This window comes from Lathyrus oleraceus, chromosome 7, assembly GCF_024323335.1.
Source record: "Lathyrus oleraceus cultivar Zhongwan6 chromosome 7, CAAS_Psat_ZW6_1.0, whole genome shotgun sequence".
Classification (NCBI taxonomy): Eukaryota; Viridiplantae; Streptophyta; class Magnoliopsida; order Fabales; family Fabaceae; genus Lathyrus; species Lathyrus oleraceus.
Window position 1 is genome coordinate 195,832,489 of NC_066585.1, and position 16,886 is coordinate 195,849,374.

At 37.5% G+C, this 16,886-nt stretch overlaps 1 non-coding gene across 1 annotated transcript; it reads left to right on the forward strand.

Annotated features, from left to right (window-relative positions):
* The first annotated feature begins 458 nt into the window (after nt 1-458).
* Nucleotides 459-565, forward strand: LOC127108849 (small nucleolar RNA R71). The gene has a single exon (XR_007796355.1). It is a non-coding gene; the product is annotated as a small nucleolar RNA R71 (small nucleolar RNA).
* The last annotated feature ends 16,321 nt before the right edge of the window (nt 566-16,886 follow it).

Below are 16,886 nucleotides of genomic sequence, written 5' to 3' on the forward strand. Positions count from 1 at the left end.
ATGAAAAATTAGGATGGTTCTTCCAGTTAGAGTTATAGGTATGCGAGTAGGGATTTCCTTGAGCATAATTCACTTGTTCTGCTTGGATTCCTGTTAGGAGTTGACAGTCTGCAGGAGTGTGACCTTGGATTCCACAGACTTCGTAATTTTGAGTTGCGGAAACCACGGTGGCTGGAGGTGATACATTTAAACTTTCAATTTTCTGGGCCAGAGCATCCACTTTTGCATTAACATGATCAAGGTTACTTATCTCGTACATGCTACTTTTCATTTGAGGTTTCTCTACCATTGTTCGATCGCTTCCCCACTGATAATGATTTTGGGCCATGCTTTCGATAAGTTGATAAGCATCGGCATAAGGTTTATCCATAAGCGCACCACCTGCGGCGGCGTCTATTGTTAACCTTGTGTTGTACAAGAGACCATTATAGAAGGTATGAATTACTAACCAGTCCTCTAAACCATGGTGTGGACAAAGTCTCATTATGTCTTTGTATCTTTCCCATGCTTCGAAAAGAGACTCGTTATCTTTCTATTTAAATCCATTTATCTGGGCTCTCAACATAGCTGTTTTGCTTGGAGGAAAATATCGGGCAAGAAAGACTTTCTTCAACTCGTTCCATGTGGTGACTGAGTTGGAAGGAAGAGACTGAAGCCATCTTCTAGCTTTATCTCTTAACGAGAAAGGAAAGAGACGAAGTCGAATTGCCTCTGAAGTGACATCATTAGCTTTAACAGTATCAGCGTATTGGACAATTACGGATAAATGAAGGTTTGGATCCTCGGTAGGATTTCCAGAGAATTGATTCTGTTGCACTGCTTGTAGCAGCGAAGGTTTAAGTTCGAAGTTGTTTGCTTCGATTGCGGGTGGAGCAATACTCGAATGCGGCTCATCTTGCGATGGAGCGGCGTAATCTCGAAGAGCGCGAGCTGGTTCTGCCATCTCGGGTATCGGCGAAGGAAGAAGATTTTTGAGATCAGGCACTTCGATAGGAGGGAGATTGTTTGCAGCACGATATTCCCGAATTCATCGTAAGACTCAGAGATATAGTTCAATGTCGTTGATTCATAAGTAAAACGGCTCGCCTTGTGAGCGAGTGTGTGGCATACAAATCAACGAAAGAAAAAAATAAAAATAAAAATTGCCTTAGTCTCTATAGCGTAACAGAAGAGTTACGATATCGACTAAATAAAAGTCCCCGGCAACGGCGCCAAAAACTTGATCGCGACTTTATGAGTCGATTTGGGGTACTAACTGCAAGTGCACAGTTCTATCGCGTAGTTTTAAAAGATATCGATCCCATAGGGACTTATGAATCGATATACCGTTTTCTAAGGTTACTTCGTAAAGCTAAGGCGGATGATACTTTGATTGTTTGGGGGAAAAGTAAAACTAAAATTAGATCTAAATTAAATATCAGTTAAGTGGATATCGGTATGTAGTTCGTCGTAATTAGGGAATCAAATCTTCGTTGGTTTCTTGGTTTTAAAATAAATCTTTTCAGTAGACACTATTGATTAAAAGCCTTTTCTCAAACTCTCGCTCTGTTGAATAGACCATGACTTTATATTAACGTAGCTGTCACTTATTAGTTAAGTCCAAAATCACTTTTTGAAAACAACAGAATCTATAGAAACCTTTTTTTTATGAAAACACTAACCGTTTAAACACCCTCGTCTCAAACTCTCGCTTTATTGACTTAGATTATATAATTAAACTTAAATGCTTAACTCTCGTCCTCACATTTAACCTTTAAAAATACTTTTTGAAAAAGATTAGAATTTAATTAACTCTAAAAATTGCTTTCGCCCTGATTTAGAATTAATGTCCAATTTACACTGTCCAGTTAAAAACTCAAACTTTCGTTCTATTGATTTTAACTTCTTTATGTCTTTTACTCTCGTACAAAAACTTTGGGATTAACCCTGTAAATTGAGACCATAAAAAGAGTGACTTTATTTTTAAATGAAATTAAACCAACTTAGTTTTGATTCCTTCATTCCGCTTACTTTACATACCGATATCTAAAATACTTAGCCGGACATGCTAAACGGATCTAAACAATCATCATGCTTAAATAAAACCATCTCAGGCAAATAGTATAAATAAACAGCAATGCAGAGCATATATAAATTAAAACAATAAATTAAAGAACCTGAATAATTAATAGCAATCTTGAACACCCCACCACAGACCGGTTGGATTTTTTCTTGAACTCTTCAATCGGACAGGAAAATAAAAGCGAAGGAATAAAATACTATGATCTAACGTAAGGTTAGATCCAGTAAAAGATACACAATAGTTTCCGGTGTAGAAACTATTGTATGAAAAATTAATTAAGTGCTTGAAAGATTGACTGGAAAAGAAAGAAATAAAAATTGCTAATAAAATAGAAAGCTGTAGAAAAGTAATGTTGTAAAATATGCTTGCACGGCGGAAAGAGACGGGGGTTTCAGGGTTGGATAAAAGCAACTATTTATATTAATCCACTTTTGTAACGGTTTCCGAAAATGCCTTCCGTAAGTAGTCTTCACGTTCCAAGAGTCAAGCGGAAGAATAGGCTTCAACGTGCCTCTGTTGCGCGTTAAAAGCCAAAAATATAGGAGAGGGGTGTGACGTTCGTGACACCATGTGTTACGCTCGTAACACAAGGTAGCAGGGCGTGACGCTCGTCACACCTTGTGTGGCGGTCGTCACAGCTTCAGCGCTCCTGGCTTGTGATTGTGGGCTGGGCTTTAGTGAAATTTGCTTCTCATTATCTTTTTGCACCCCCTTTTCTTCCTTTTTCACTTATGCTTCAAATAAGTTACCTGAGACAAATAGAAGGAAAAATACCAAGTAATATCTAATAAAATGAAATAAATCGAAACAAATAATAATATAATTTAATTAAATCGAGTCCAAAAATGTGATATTATTTCATGTTATCAGGATTCATAGAAATAATTGCCACGGTTTTTATGGGCACTAAAAACATGCGTGCTAAGAACTGTTGCAAATATGGAGACATTGCCAGGAATGACGCCAGACGGAACCTGTGTTGTTGAAAATAGAATCTTTCACCGTCTTTTGGGCGTTTGACCCATGCATAAAAGGTTTTGCATTCTACAAATCTATTATTCAAATTGATGGAACATGGTTATATGGAAAATACAAGGGTACTTTGCTTATGGCGGTTGTACAAGACGGAAACAACAATATTAATGTCTTTCCCATTGCATTTGCTCTGGTTGAAGGTGAAACTGCTGGTGGTTGGGGTTTCTTTCTTCGACATCTCAAAACACATGTGGCTCCACAAGTCAATCTCTGTTTGATTTCTGATAGACATGCTGCCATTGAGAGTGGTTACAATAACCATGACAACGGATGACATGATCCTCCTTCTACCCATGTCTATTGCATTAGACATATCGCACAAAACTCCATGCATGCAATCAAAGATAAGAACCTTCGCAAGAAAGTGGTGAATTCTGGGTATGACCTAACTCAGCCGTCATTTCAATATTACCATGATGAAATTAGACTGTCTAATGAAGATGAAAGAAGATGGCTGAATAACATACCAGTAGAGTAGTGGACAAGGGCATTTGACGGAGGCTGTCGATGGGGCCACATGACAACAAACCTTGTGGAATGCATGAACGACGTATTCAAAGGCATTAGAAATCTGCCAATAACCGCCTTAGTCAGATCAACCTATTATATGTTGGCTTCTACCTTCACAACTAGAGGTGAAAGATGGAGTGCGGTGTTAATGTCTGGGCAAATATTCAGTGAGTGTTGCATGAAAGTGATGAAAGAGGAGAGCATCAAAGCTAGCATGCACGCGGTAACAGTCTTTGACCAGCATAGGCAAAATTTCAGCGTACATGAAACAATGGACCATAATGAGGGGAGACTAAATTTATTCTATGTTGTCAAACTAAACAAAAGTTGATGTGATTGTGGAAAATTTCAGGCCTTCCGCATTCCTTGCTCCCATGTCATTGCAGCATGCTCACATGCTCGCCAAGACGCTTACAGTCATCTATCTGATGTTTACAAGGCCATTACCGTCATGAATGTCTATAACAAAAGCTTCTCAGTGCTATCAATGGAGGAATACTGGCCTCCATATGAAGGTGATATAGTTTGGCACAATGACGAGATGCGTAGAAAGAAAAAAGGACAGCCAAACAACACACGTATCAGAACAGAAATTGATACGACAGATAAAATGACTAGAATATATAGTGTATGTCGTCAACCATGGCACAATAAGAACAATTGTCCTAATCGAGGAGCAACATATGACGCATAATCTTTTTGTAACATCGGATTATTGTAACCTTCAATTTTTATATATCATTAAATTTTTATTACAACAACGTTCACAACAAACATCACTACAACATAAGCAAACTTAAAACAGAATATTTCTAACTGATTACAACAATCAAAGTGATGTCATCTCGTCCAAACATAATTTCCCTAGCATCCTTATCGGTTTTCATTCGCACCCAACCAAATATACTGTCGAGTCTCTCAATACTTCTAATTTTTTCCCCTTCTGGTATTTTTCCATCTAACCAACAAACCAGCTCCCTCTTCAGTTGATCGAAAGTAGTGATGTTCCAAAAGAGCATCAACATCTGAGGTTTGTCTCTCGAATAAATCACCCTTTCCATAGCGGTGACGAACACCAAACATTTTTGCAAAATGATGAAATGAGATGTGAAAAAATGATTCACACAACACCTCTATTTATAACAAAAAAATTGCACTTTGCACTGAGGCGCCAAACCAATTGGCGCCTCCTCCCAAAATGAACACATGGGCGCCAATTGAATTAGCTGCACCATGTGCCCTAGCCAATCCAATTGACGTCTCCTCTCTAAGTTTAAGAGGAGGCGCCAATTGGATTGACGCCTCCTCCTAAAAGTGGGATAGTTTGAGAATATTTTTAAAATCAGAATTATTTTATGATTTTTTTTAAAATTAGGAGTATTTGGATAAAAAAATCACAACATGGATCCACATCATATTATTTAATTATATATCCTGTTGATATCTGTGAGGGGTTTATTTTTTTGTTCATTTTGTCTTAACAAATATTATACTATTACTTTTTATAAATAATTTTTTTTTTGCTAAATTATCCATTTCCAAACTCTAGTTTTGGTTACAAAATTCTTGTTTATTCCGGTATACAACTGAATATAATTAGGAGTCAACTTAACCACAAGTTATTTAAATTATTTATATTTAAATTTAATTATTTATTTTTTTAATGCTGAAAAAAATATTTAAAAAAATATTTTTCAGTAAATAAAAAAACTGAGAATTTTTTTTAAAAGAATATAAAAAATGATTTTTTTTAAATTAAAAAAAAACAATTTTTATTTTTGAAAATAAATAATTTTTCTTAAAATAAAAAAGTTAAAGAAAAATTCTTGTAAAAACAATTATAAAAGAATTTAAATCAAATTAATTATAAATTTGATTATGGATATAACCGATTAATAACTAGTTTATAACCGTTTTACAAAAATGAAATCCGATTATGATAATAGGTTTTAATAATTTGTTATAACATAAATTATTTATAATTTTGGATTGGTTATCAAAATTAATCGTCAATGAGCATTAATCTTTTGAACCTTAGCCTTTTAGCAATTACTTCTTCTCCTTATCTTCTTCTTTTCTAAAATTCTTGAGTTACAAACTAGTCTGTAGGTTTTTCTTGTTGTTGAATGAGTAAAGTAAGAGATTAGAGGGATGAATTTGGGTTGTTAGATTGAATAGGTTGTGTTGATGATGATGAACAGTGAAGTTAGGGGTTAAGCTCAATTTGATGCAAAGCTTCAATGGGAAGCTCCCATCAATGATGGTAGTACAACTCTAGTGAGTTGGTGACGATTGGGTGTTGAAACTGATAGAGTTTCTTAAGGGTCAATATTGATTCCTCATGAAGCAATGAAGAAGGAGGTTTATATTGAGTGAATGAAGAGAATTTGGAGGAAAATATTGTTGCAAATTAGTTAGGATTGAATCACTTTCCACCCTTAGATAGTGATCCTAGGCTGAGATTTATCAAGGGTGGAAATTTATGGATGGGTTGATTAGATTTTGATTTTGTTGAGTGAAGAAAAATGAAGTGATTTTATGTTTGTTTTGAACTGATTTCAGTGTAAAAATGGGAGAAAAGTGTGCTTGTTTTAACTTAGAAGTTAATTGTAAATTGAAAGTTGGTTAATGTGTTTTTTGAAGGGAAGTTTGATCTTAGGAGTAATTAGGTAATTGAACCTTGCAGACGTGGCAGTGAGTTACTCAATTGGTAGTTTGAATTGGTTAGTGACAGTTAGTAATTTGCTAGCAATTGGTTTTGACAGCTAGGGTAATTGTTAGATTAATCAAGGGTTAGTTGCAAGTTAGTTTGTAACTGACTTGAAGTATAGGTTAGTAGTGATATGTTAACATTTGGCTAGGGTTAATTGGTCATGGTAATTATAGTTAGTTAATTGTTTAATTAACAATTTGTTAGAGGTTAGCAACTAATTTGGTCACTTAAGGCAAGTACTTGTTGGCTTGTAGCTGACTTAGGGCAGTAGTTTGGATGGCATGATTTATAGTAATATGGGTATGGTGGCTTTTGTTGTGTGACCTGTTAGTAGCTTATATGTGTGCATCAGATGTATGTTGAATGACATTTTTTTACTTTGACATGATGGTATTGTGTATTATGGATATGTATGTATGTATGTTGAATGACATGGTATGGTAGGCTTAAATTAGGTATTGCCATGATAGTCAAATAATAGCTTTGAATTCCTTATGTATGATGGATCTTGGTTGTGTGAACTTGTTAGAGCAAGGAAGCTTTTATGTACATTGTATGTGTATGGTCTAAATTGGTATGTTTATCATATATGCTTCTATATCATTTGGGGTTATTGTTTAAGTGTATGCGTATGTGCTTGTGTAGTCATGTGTGTGTGGACTAGTGTGTAGATATATTTGGATGTGTGTATTGAACTATACATGTTGAATGTGTATGCTGTCAAGTTGCCATGACAATTAAGGCTTGATGTTGCTCTTGTATGTGTTTTTGTATCATTGATCCTCTTGTTATGGTGTGTAATCTTGTATGCTGATGTGGTGATTATTTATGCTATTTACTTGTGGTAGCTGTATATGATTAGACTTTAAAATTTGTGTCATGATATGTGTTTCGATTTGAGGTCATGACAATATATATATAACATTCCTTGAGACTTGACATATGTGAGCTTTTCACGAGTATCATAGCCTATTCTAACAAGTTAGTTTGTGTCTTGGTAAGGATATGGTCAATGTGTTTATGTATGTGTGTGGTATGCTTAAATGTGTCATGATGCTAAGGTTTATTGAATGTTGCAGGGCTGTTTTGAGCATTGCATGGTGAAGGAGGGAAGCTTTGGTCATGGCATGGCATAAAGGTTTGAATGAACTTTGGTTATGATGATGATGGCATGAAACTTGGTCATGAAGATGATGAAGGCTTGGAGGCAAAGTGGGGAGTCATGAGATGAATAAAAAGTAGGTCTAAGGTCCACATTGACTTTTGTCAACTATTTGACCAAATGTCAACAATTGACCAAAAGTCACTTGTGGGTCAAAATCAAGATTTTTTGTGTAGTTTGCATTTCTGACTTTTTGGCAATGTACTTTTGGGATTTTGAATGTGAATTTGACCTTGTACATAACTTATGACTTGTTTTCCAATAAATGAATTTTCCCTCCATTTGCATAATTTGAATTTTTGACATCTTGAATCTCTTTTTGAATTTGAATCCCAAACCACTCCTTTCATGCTTTAATTCACCTAATAACAATGAATCAAAAAAGAAATGATAATGAATCACCTAACATGATTTGGTCAACAAAAAGGAAACCTTCCATGGTTAACAAGTCAACCTTGTGTGAATGGTTTCCAAACCCTCTTGCTCGTGATGTGTACCAACAAAAACATTATGTATTGACCCTAATTAGGGATTCCAACACTTAGGCCAAGAAAAGTCAACTCTCAAAGTTGACTTTGACCAAAAAGTCTAATGTAGCACAATGGTCCCATAAGATTGTTTCACAAGTGCACACAACAATAAAACCTTAATCCATGAAGATTAATAACATCCTTGGCATAACTCAATACGGTGTACCATAAACAATAGGAATCCTTTGAACCAATAGTTTTGCATGTGAATGTAAGTGCAGATAAATGATCCTAGAAATGAATGATGGAGGTAAATGTATGCAGATGAATCAGAGTCATAAGCCAAATAAAATGAGAATAGGTATGGCAAATCTGGATTTGTTTAAACAATTTATTTTAATATTTTGAGTAAACAATGTAATTTTAAAAAAAGTTTTTCCCATCTGTTCTTTTACAGAAATCGAGAGGTATGTGGCGCTTTGAATGAAACATATTTTATTTTATTTTTTATCTAATAAGAAACACATTTTACCTCGGTTTTGAGTAATAATTGAGAGAAAATATAAGCGTGTTTATTGAGTTTCTTCACCGTCCTTAATCAAATCTTTATCATCTATTTAATGAGTATCAACGCTCAAGATACTGTCATTAGTGATTCGCGTGAAACCTAAAACCCTTATTATAAAAAGCATTATGAATATTAAAATTGATAATGAAACATTTGACACGAAAATAGAATTTTTTTTTAAAATATCCAGAAATTTAAAAAAAAATTCAAAAATACACCATTTTTCAAAAAAATTACACAAATGGCCATTTTTGGCCCTAAATTACACTAAGGCGCCACCCTAGTTGGCGCCTACCCTTAATGGGTAGGGCAAGTCGCCACTAGGAGTGGCGCCTACACCCATTCCATTTTTTTTTTAATATGTTATTTTTTTTTTTTAATTTTTTTAATTTATAAATTTATATTTTTTTATTATATTAATTTATATTAACACATATATATGAATAAAATTATTTACAAGATATATATATATATATATATATATATATATATTAATTTATATATATATATTAATTTATATATATATATTAATTTAATTTATAAGTAATTAATATTATTTGTAAATTTTTGGAAAAAAAATAATTTATATACGTGTAAATAAATATTTATACACATGTAAATTAATATATATATATATATATATATATATATATATATATATATATATATATATATATATATATATATATATATATATATATATATATGATAGACAATATCTTTAAAGATAAAGATAAAGATATAAAGATAATAAACAGAAAATATTTTTATTTAAATAATAGACAAGACAAATATTACAAAGATATGATTAATCACATATGATGCGGTCCCTGGTACGATCCGCACGGGGGAGGTCTAATTACTCGCCTAGACGGTTCACGTGGTGGTGGTGCTTCCCTATTACCACCCCTTGCCCTAACGCGTCCCCTTGTCGTTTGTCGTTGTGGTTGGGTGGAAGTCCCTTCAGTGCTGTAGGAAAGACGGGTCCCCTCTGCGCCCTCAAAGCTTTGTCTCGGTGGGACAAACTGACTACTGCTGGGTGTGCCCTCGAATTGTGGTCTTTGGTAGTTTAGGGTTGAATCGGTTTGGCCAAAGTACAATGTTTGTTGTGGTGTGTAGTAGTCCTGTTGGTAGTCCTCTTGTATACCCGTGTCGGGGCTAGGTGGAGGACTGGAAGAGCTCGGGACATTGTCGTGATGGAAGTGTTGGGATTGGTGGAAGTGGGGGGATTGATATTGTGGTAGGTGTTGGGACTGTTAATGGTGGTGGGAATGTTGAGTTTGGTGTTGGTAGTCTTCATGGTATTGGGGTTGAGTTTGTGGTATGTATTGCTGATTTGGTTGGGGGGTGGACATGTGTTGTGGTGGTTGTTGTTGGTAATATGGTGGTGGTTGTTGTTGTTGGTAATAAGGTGGTGGTGGTTGTTGTTGGTAAAATGGTGGTGGTGGTTGTTGTTGGTAATAAGGTGATGGTTGTTGTTGTTGGGAATACTGTGGTGGTTGTTGTTGTTGGAAATATGGCTGTTGCATCCGGGGATCGTCCAAATAGAACGGGTCAGACACAATCATTTCTGGATTTGTATTTGCTCTATACCAATCCACATATTCCCTTGTCGGCTTCATTTCGTTGGGCGCCACCGGAAATTGTAGAACATAGTGGGCACGGTCTTTCTACATTTTACGAAACTCCTTAGTAAATTCCTTCCAATTTTGGGCATACCACTGGTGGCTGACTTTTTTTAGATGCCAAGGTTCCATAGACATTGGGGGGTCTGGGATTTCTTGATGCATTCCGAATTGCAGCTTGACACGGTCACTTTGGTGCATCTCCACAGTGGTGAACCGCATTATGGCCGTTTTTGCTGTCCAAACAGCTGCATCTTCGGGGTTGGGTTGATGTTCCAATCCCAAATATGGCCTCCAAATAAACTGCAAAGAAAAAAGCAAATATGTTATTTATCGAGAATGCATGATATTAATAAATCAGTTAGAAGCTGAGTGATTTAGTGGTAATACATCTTGTGCTCGGAGACGATCCAAGAGTTGACGATAAAATATAATTTTATTTTTGGGGGTAAGACTGTAATCCAGTCCGGTTGTAATGAACCTAAACAAAAAAAGATAAATAATATTATTTACAAATATTTATACAATAAATTTACAATATGAAATAGCATCAGAAATTTACCTAGTTGCGTATGGGAAGGAGTAGTCGTTAGGATTTTCTGGGGCTAGCCTCGGCAATCTCCACCACCCCCATGCTTGGAGCAAAAAAGCACATCCAGAAAATGTACAGTGCTCATTTTGTGCATTTTTACTCAAAGAGCTATATAGGAATGCTAATACTGCAGAACCCCAACTATATGTGCTTATTCTATCAATGTCCCCGAGCAAACTCAGGTACATAAAGTTTATGCTATTTCCCGTCCCTTCGGGAAATAGCAAGTTCCCAAACAATAGCATAATGTAAACCCGGGTTTTTATGACTTTTTCTTGTTCGGAGGATTCCTCAGTCAAAGTTATGGAGTCGTGGTACAATTGTAGGCTAGATAATTTAATACCCTGACCCCTTGCTTTGGCAGACCCCTCACCCTCGACCAGATCTACCCCCAACATTTGAACACATATTTGGTTAGGCTGTTGAACATTTCCGGTCACAGGCTTACCATCTATTCTAAGACCCAAAAGCATGTACACGTCCTCTAATGTGACGGTACATTCACCAGTTGGTAGGTGAAAAGTGTGTGTCTCGGGTCTCCAACGTTCACACAGAGCCAAAATGAATTTGACATCAATTGTGGCATTTACAACATGCATAACATGACCGAAACCCGCACGCTCTATGTAAGGTACGCACCATGGGTCTGGATAAGGCATATGGTGTGAACGTTGACGAAATTTCTTGGGATCCTATAAAAGCAAACAATATAAACAATCATTAGATTGGACTTTTAAAAAACAAATTGCAAACATACGAAAGAGGCAATGTTCAAGAAAAACTTACGAATGAGGCAATGTTTGCCCTAGTGCCTCTGTGTTCTTGGCCCATGGTAAGAAGAGACATGACTGCAATGTAGAACGAAGCTTGGTGGATGAGAAGTTTCGTCGGAGTTCTCTGAATAAAAGTGTTAGTGGTTGATGAAAACTTGCAAGAATGACCCTCTATTTATACTCGTTTTCAAGTAGACTGAATATGCAAAGGTGTGACAAGTGGAAGGCATGCGTGGGAATCTTGCAGAATAGGTGCAGGCTAGGTGGTAGTGTTGGCATGCATTGGTGCAGACTAGGTGGGAGTTGTCTTGTCATGGGGAAGACTTGGTGGAATCTGATGATGCAAAGGTGTGACACGTGGAAGGCATGCGTGGGAATCTTGCAGAATAGGTGCAGGCTAGGTGGTAGTGTTGGCATGCATTGGTGCAGACTAGGTGGGAGTTGTCTTGTCATGGGGAAGACTTGGTGGAATCTGATGATGCAAAGGTGTGACACGTGGAAGGCATGCGTGGGAATCTTGCAGAATAGGTGCAGGCTAGGTGGTAGTGTTGGCATGCATTGGTGCAGACTAGGTGGGAGTTGTCTTGTCATAGGGAAGACTTGGTGGAATCTGATGATGCAAAGGTGTGACACGTGGAAGGCATGCGTGGGAATCTTGCAGAATAGGTGCAGGCTAGGTGGTAGTGTTGGCATGCATTGGTGCAGACTAGGTGGGAGTTGTCTTGTCATGGGGAAGACTTGGTGGAATCTGATGATGCAAAGGTGTGACACGTGGAAGGCATGCTTGGGAATCTTGCAGAATAGGTGCAGGCTAGGTGGTAGTGTTGGCATGCATTGGTGCAGACTAGGTGGGAGTTGTCTTGTCATGGGGAAGACTTGGTGGAATCTGATGATGCAAAGGTGTGACACTTGGAAGGCATGCGTGGGAATCTTGCAGAATAGGTGCAGGCTAGGTGGTAGTGTTGGCATGCATTGGTGCAGACTAGGTGGGAGTTGTCTTGTCATGGGGAAGACTTGGTGGAATCTGATGATGCAAAGGTGTGACACGTGGAAGGCATGCGTGGGAATCTTGCAGAATAGGTGCAGGCTAGGTGGTAGTGTTGGCATGCATTGGTGCAGACTAGGTGGGAGTTGTCTTGTCATGGGGAAGACTTGGTGGAATCTGATGATGCAAAGGTGTGACACGTGGAAGGCATGCGTGGGAATCTTGCAGAATAGGTGCAGGCTAGGTGGTAGTGTTGGCATGCATTGGTGCAGACTAGGTGGGAGTTGTCTTGTCATGGGGAAGACTTGGTGGAATCTGATGATGCAAAGGTGTGACACATGGAAGGCATGTGTGGGAATATTATTTAAAATAAATAATCAGGTTGTTTAAAATAAATAATTAAGCTTAAATAAAATTGAATAAAACAGGTTGTTTAAAATAATCAGGCATGCGTGGGAATATTATTTAAAATAATTAATCAGGTTGTTTAAACACATAATGGAAAAAAGAGGTAGTTTAGTATTGGAAGTGTGATATTCAGTATTGGAAGTTCAAGAAGTTTAAGTTTTTGGTGAAAGCAAAGCTAAAGCTGAGACTAAGTTCAGACTATGTGGAGAATACATTTGATGGATAGGCAGTAGACGTGTCAAAATTATTACATGCATGCAGCTCCACGTTGCCTGCAAGTTCTTGCATGCTTTACATGTGTCCAAGTTTTGCATGCGTTGCTCTTGGGGAAGGATTGGTTGAAGACATGCATGCAAAGATGTGTCGGAATCTTGCAGTATAAATATTCACACACATTTTCACAAAGGTATTCACAATATCTTCACAGCAATATTCACAAAAGCTTCACAATATCATCACAAAACCTTCACAATATCATCACAAAACCTTCACAAAACCTTCACAATATCTTCACAAAACCATCACAATATCTTCACAAAACCTTCACAAAACATGGCATCTTCATCACAATACAAAATCAAAGCTCACGTCAATGGTGAGACTTATGAATGTGATATGTCTGGCTTCCTATTTAGAAACACCGAATGCACTCGTTTTTGTCTAAATAGAGGAGCTGACTTCTCTTATCTGAAGAAAAAGATTGAGTCCAAACTAAGACAACCCGTGTCCCAAATTTTTTATCAACAACCTTTTTTTTTCAGAAAACAACTCTGTCAAGTTTCGTAAGTCATTGATTCAAAATGACATGGAGACAAAATACATGTTTCGTAACCATGAGTATTCTGGTTACGAATACATAGTGTTGTACATTGTGTTGGAACAATTTCAACCAACTCAGAATATTCAGTCACAGGTTATTGATCCTGTGATTGATGACGAACAAGATGTTGAGCACCACGTTGAAGACGATGTGGTTGATGATGCTGAAGACGTGGTTGATGACTTGGTGAACCGTGATTCTGAAGACGAAGACCAAGTTCAAATACCTATAGCGCAACGCTACTCACCGCCTGCGCACTTCAGAACACTTAACTTGGGCGAGGATGAGCCCTCATCAGATATGTTCTACAACCCATATATGAGGTCTGATGAGGACTTAAAGAAGGGTGACCAATTTCGGACCAAGGAAGAGTGTCTGTTAGCAATAAAGAACTGGCACTTGAAAAACTGTGTTGACTACGATGTTATCAAATCAAATCCGGAAAGATACGTTATTGTATGCAAAAATCCGGAGTGTGGGTATAGGTTGATGGCATCGTACAAGAAGAAACATAATGCGTGGGTGATAGGGTCCATTTCTCAAGCTCACATTTGCGTCAACACCAACATGGCACAGGATCATCGCAAACTTAGCCATGATATGATCTGCCATTCCATATTACCTCTAGTTGAGGCTGACCCGTCACTGAAGGTCAAAACAATTATCTCCCATTGCGTGGCTGTTTTCAAATATACACCGTCATACAGAAAGGCTTGGTTAGCGAAAACCAAGGCAATTGAACTGGTATACGGTAACTGGGAGGAGTCATACAAACAACTACCACGCTACCTGGCTGCACTACGATTGTATTCACCTGGGACGGTTTCTATAATGGAGACCTTGCCGGCACAATCCCCTGACGGAACTCGTCTAGAAGGTAATGGAATATTCCATAGACTTTTCTGGGCATTCCGTCCCTGCATCATCGGTTTTACATTCTGCAAACCACTTGTTCAAGTCGATGGAACTTGGATGTATGGGAAATACAAAGGATCGTTATTGATGGCGGTCGCACAAGATGGAAATTCTAATATTTTCCCAATAGCCTTTGCATTGGTAGAAGGAGAAACGGCTGCTGCTTGGAGTTTCTTCCTTAAGAATCTCCGAACGCACGTGACTCCACAAGCTGGCATCTGTGTGATTTCTGACAGGCACGCTTCAATAGACAGTGCATACAATAATCCAGCAAATGGTTGGCATGACCCCCCGTCTACCCATGTCTACTGCATCAGGCATATTGCTCAAAATTTTATGCGGGAGTTCAAGGATAACTTCTTGAAGCAACATTTGATAAACGCGGGGTATGCATTAAACCAACCTGGATTCCAATACTACCGCCGGGAAATAGTGTTGGCAAATTCTGATGCAGGGAGGTGGATCGATAATATTGACAGAGCGAAGTGGACTAGATCATACGACGATGGGGTGAGGTGGGGCCACATGACAACAAATCTTGTGGAATCAATGAATGGCGTCTTTAAGGGCATACGTAACCTCCCGGTAACCGCATTGGTGAGTGCGACCTATTTTCGAATGGCAACGTTGTTCGTAACAAGAGGCAGGCGCTGGCATGAAGTGTTGCAGACGAGTCAGGTATATAGTGATGCCTACATGAAGTTTATGAGGCAGGAATCTGCCAAAGCCAGCAGCCATCGGGTTACGGAATTCGACCGCCATGGCCACACTTTTAGTGTCAAGGAAACAATTGACCACAACCAAGGGCTGCCCAGACAAGAGTATAGGGTCCTAATACCAGACCGTTGGTGCGACTGTGGTCAATTTCAGGCCTATCGTATGCCTTGTTCCCATGTCATTGCAGCGTGTTCACACAGCCACTTCGATGCATTATCGCTAGTGTCTCCCATCTACAAAGTTGCAACATTGCTCAATGTATACGACAATCCCTTTCCGGTGGTAGCATTGGAGGCGTATTGGCCAGAGTATGACGGGGAAATTGTTTGGCACAACGAATCAATGCGGCGGAATAAAAGTGGTCGCCCAAATAGCAGGCGCATTAGAACTGAAATGGACGTCGCAGAGAAAATGCAGAGGAAGTGTAGCATATGTAGACAACTAGGGCATAATAAGAACAAATGTCCATATCGTGGATCTAGTTTCACAACTTAGTTTTCATATTCATAAATCAGTGTACCAATGCTATTTATCATTAAAGTTTACTTTTTATTCTAAATAGAAGATGACACTTGAACAACAAACACAAACATCTAACATTACAACACCAATTACTAAAACAAAAACAAATACTAGAACAAAAACAAGTACTAAAACAAGAACAAGTACTAGAACAATAACAAATACAACAACAACATGACAAACAACCATTAAAATCTAAGAAATTACAACAGTTAACACTATGTCGTCTGATCCATGCATCATTTGGATGCAATCAATGTCGCTTTCAACTTCAACCCACCAACGTATCGTTTCTCCAGTTTCAAATGAGAACCTTGTTCTAAGCCTCTGAATCCTTCTGATGACTTCACCAGGTTGGTAATCTCCCTCTAACCAAGACATCAAGGACCTTTTTAGTTGGTCCAACGAACGGATGTTCCAAAATTTCATCTCCATTGGGGGTTTCAAAGGCGAGAAAATAACATGCCCATCCCTTTTTAAGATTACTTGTTCAGGATCCGGGCGCCTTGATGATGTTCGCTGCCATGACGACGGTCTTGGGGATGCCATGAACTCAACTTGATAGAGAAAGTGATAGGAAACAGTGGTGAAGAAAATGCAAGGAAATAACACTTTATTTATAGGAAAAGATCTGGGTTGTACACCAATCTACTTAACCCTAATTAGTGTCGCACTTGATAAATTAACCTTAACATGATTAACCCTAATTTTCCCAAAAATTTATAAATAATATTAATTACTTATAAATTTAATTAATATATATATAAATTAATATATATATATATATATATATATATATATATATATATATTAATCTTGTAAATAATTTTATTTATATATATGTATTAATATAAATTTATATAATTTATAATAAATCTAAATTCATAAATTAAAAAAAAATTTTAAAAAAAAAACATATTAAAAAAAATAAAAATAAAGTGTAGGCGCCACTCCTAGTGGCGACTTGCCCTACCCTTTAAGGGTAGGCGCCAACTAGGGTGGCGCCCAT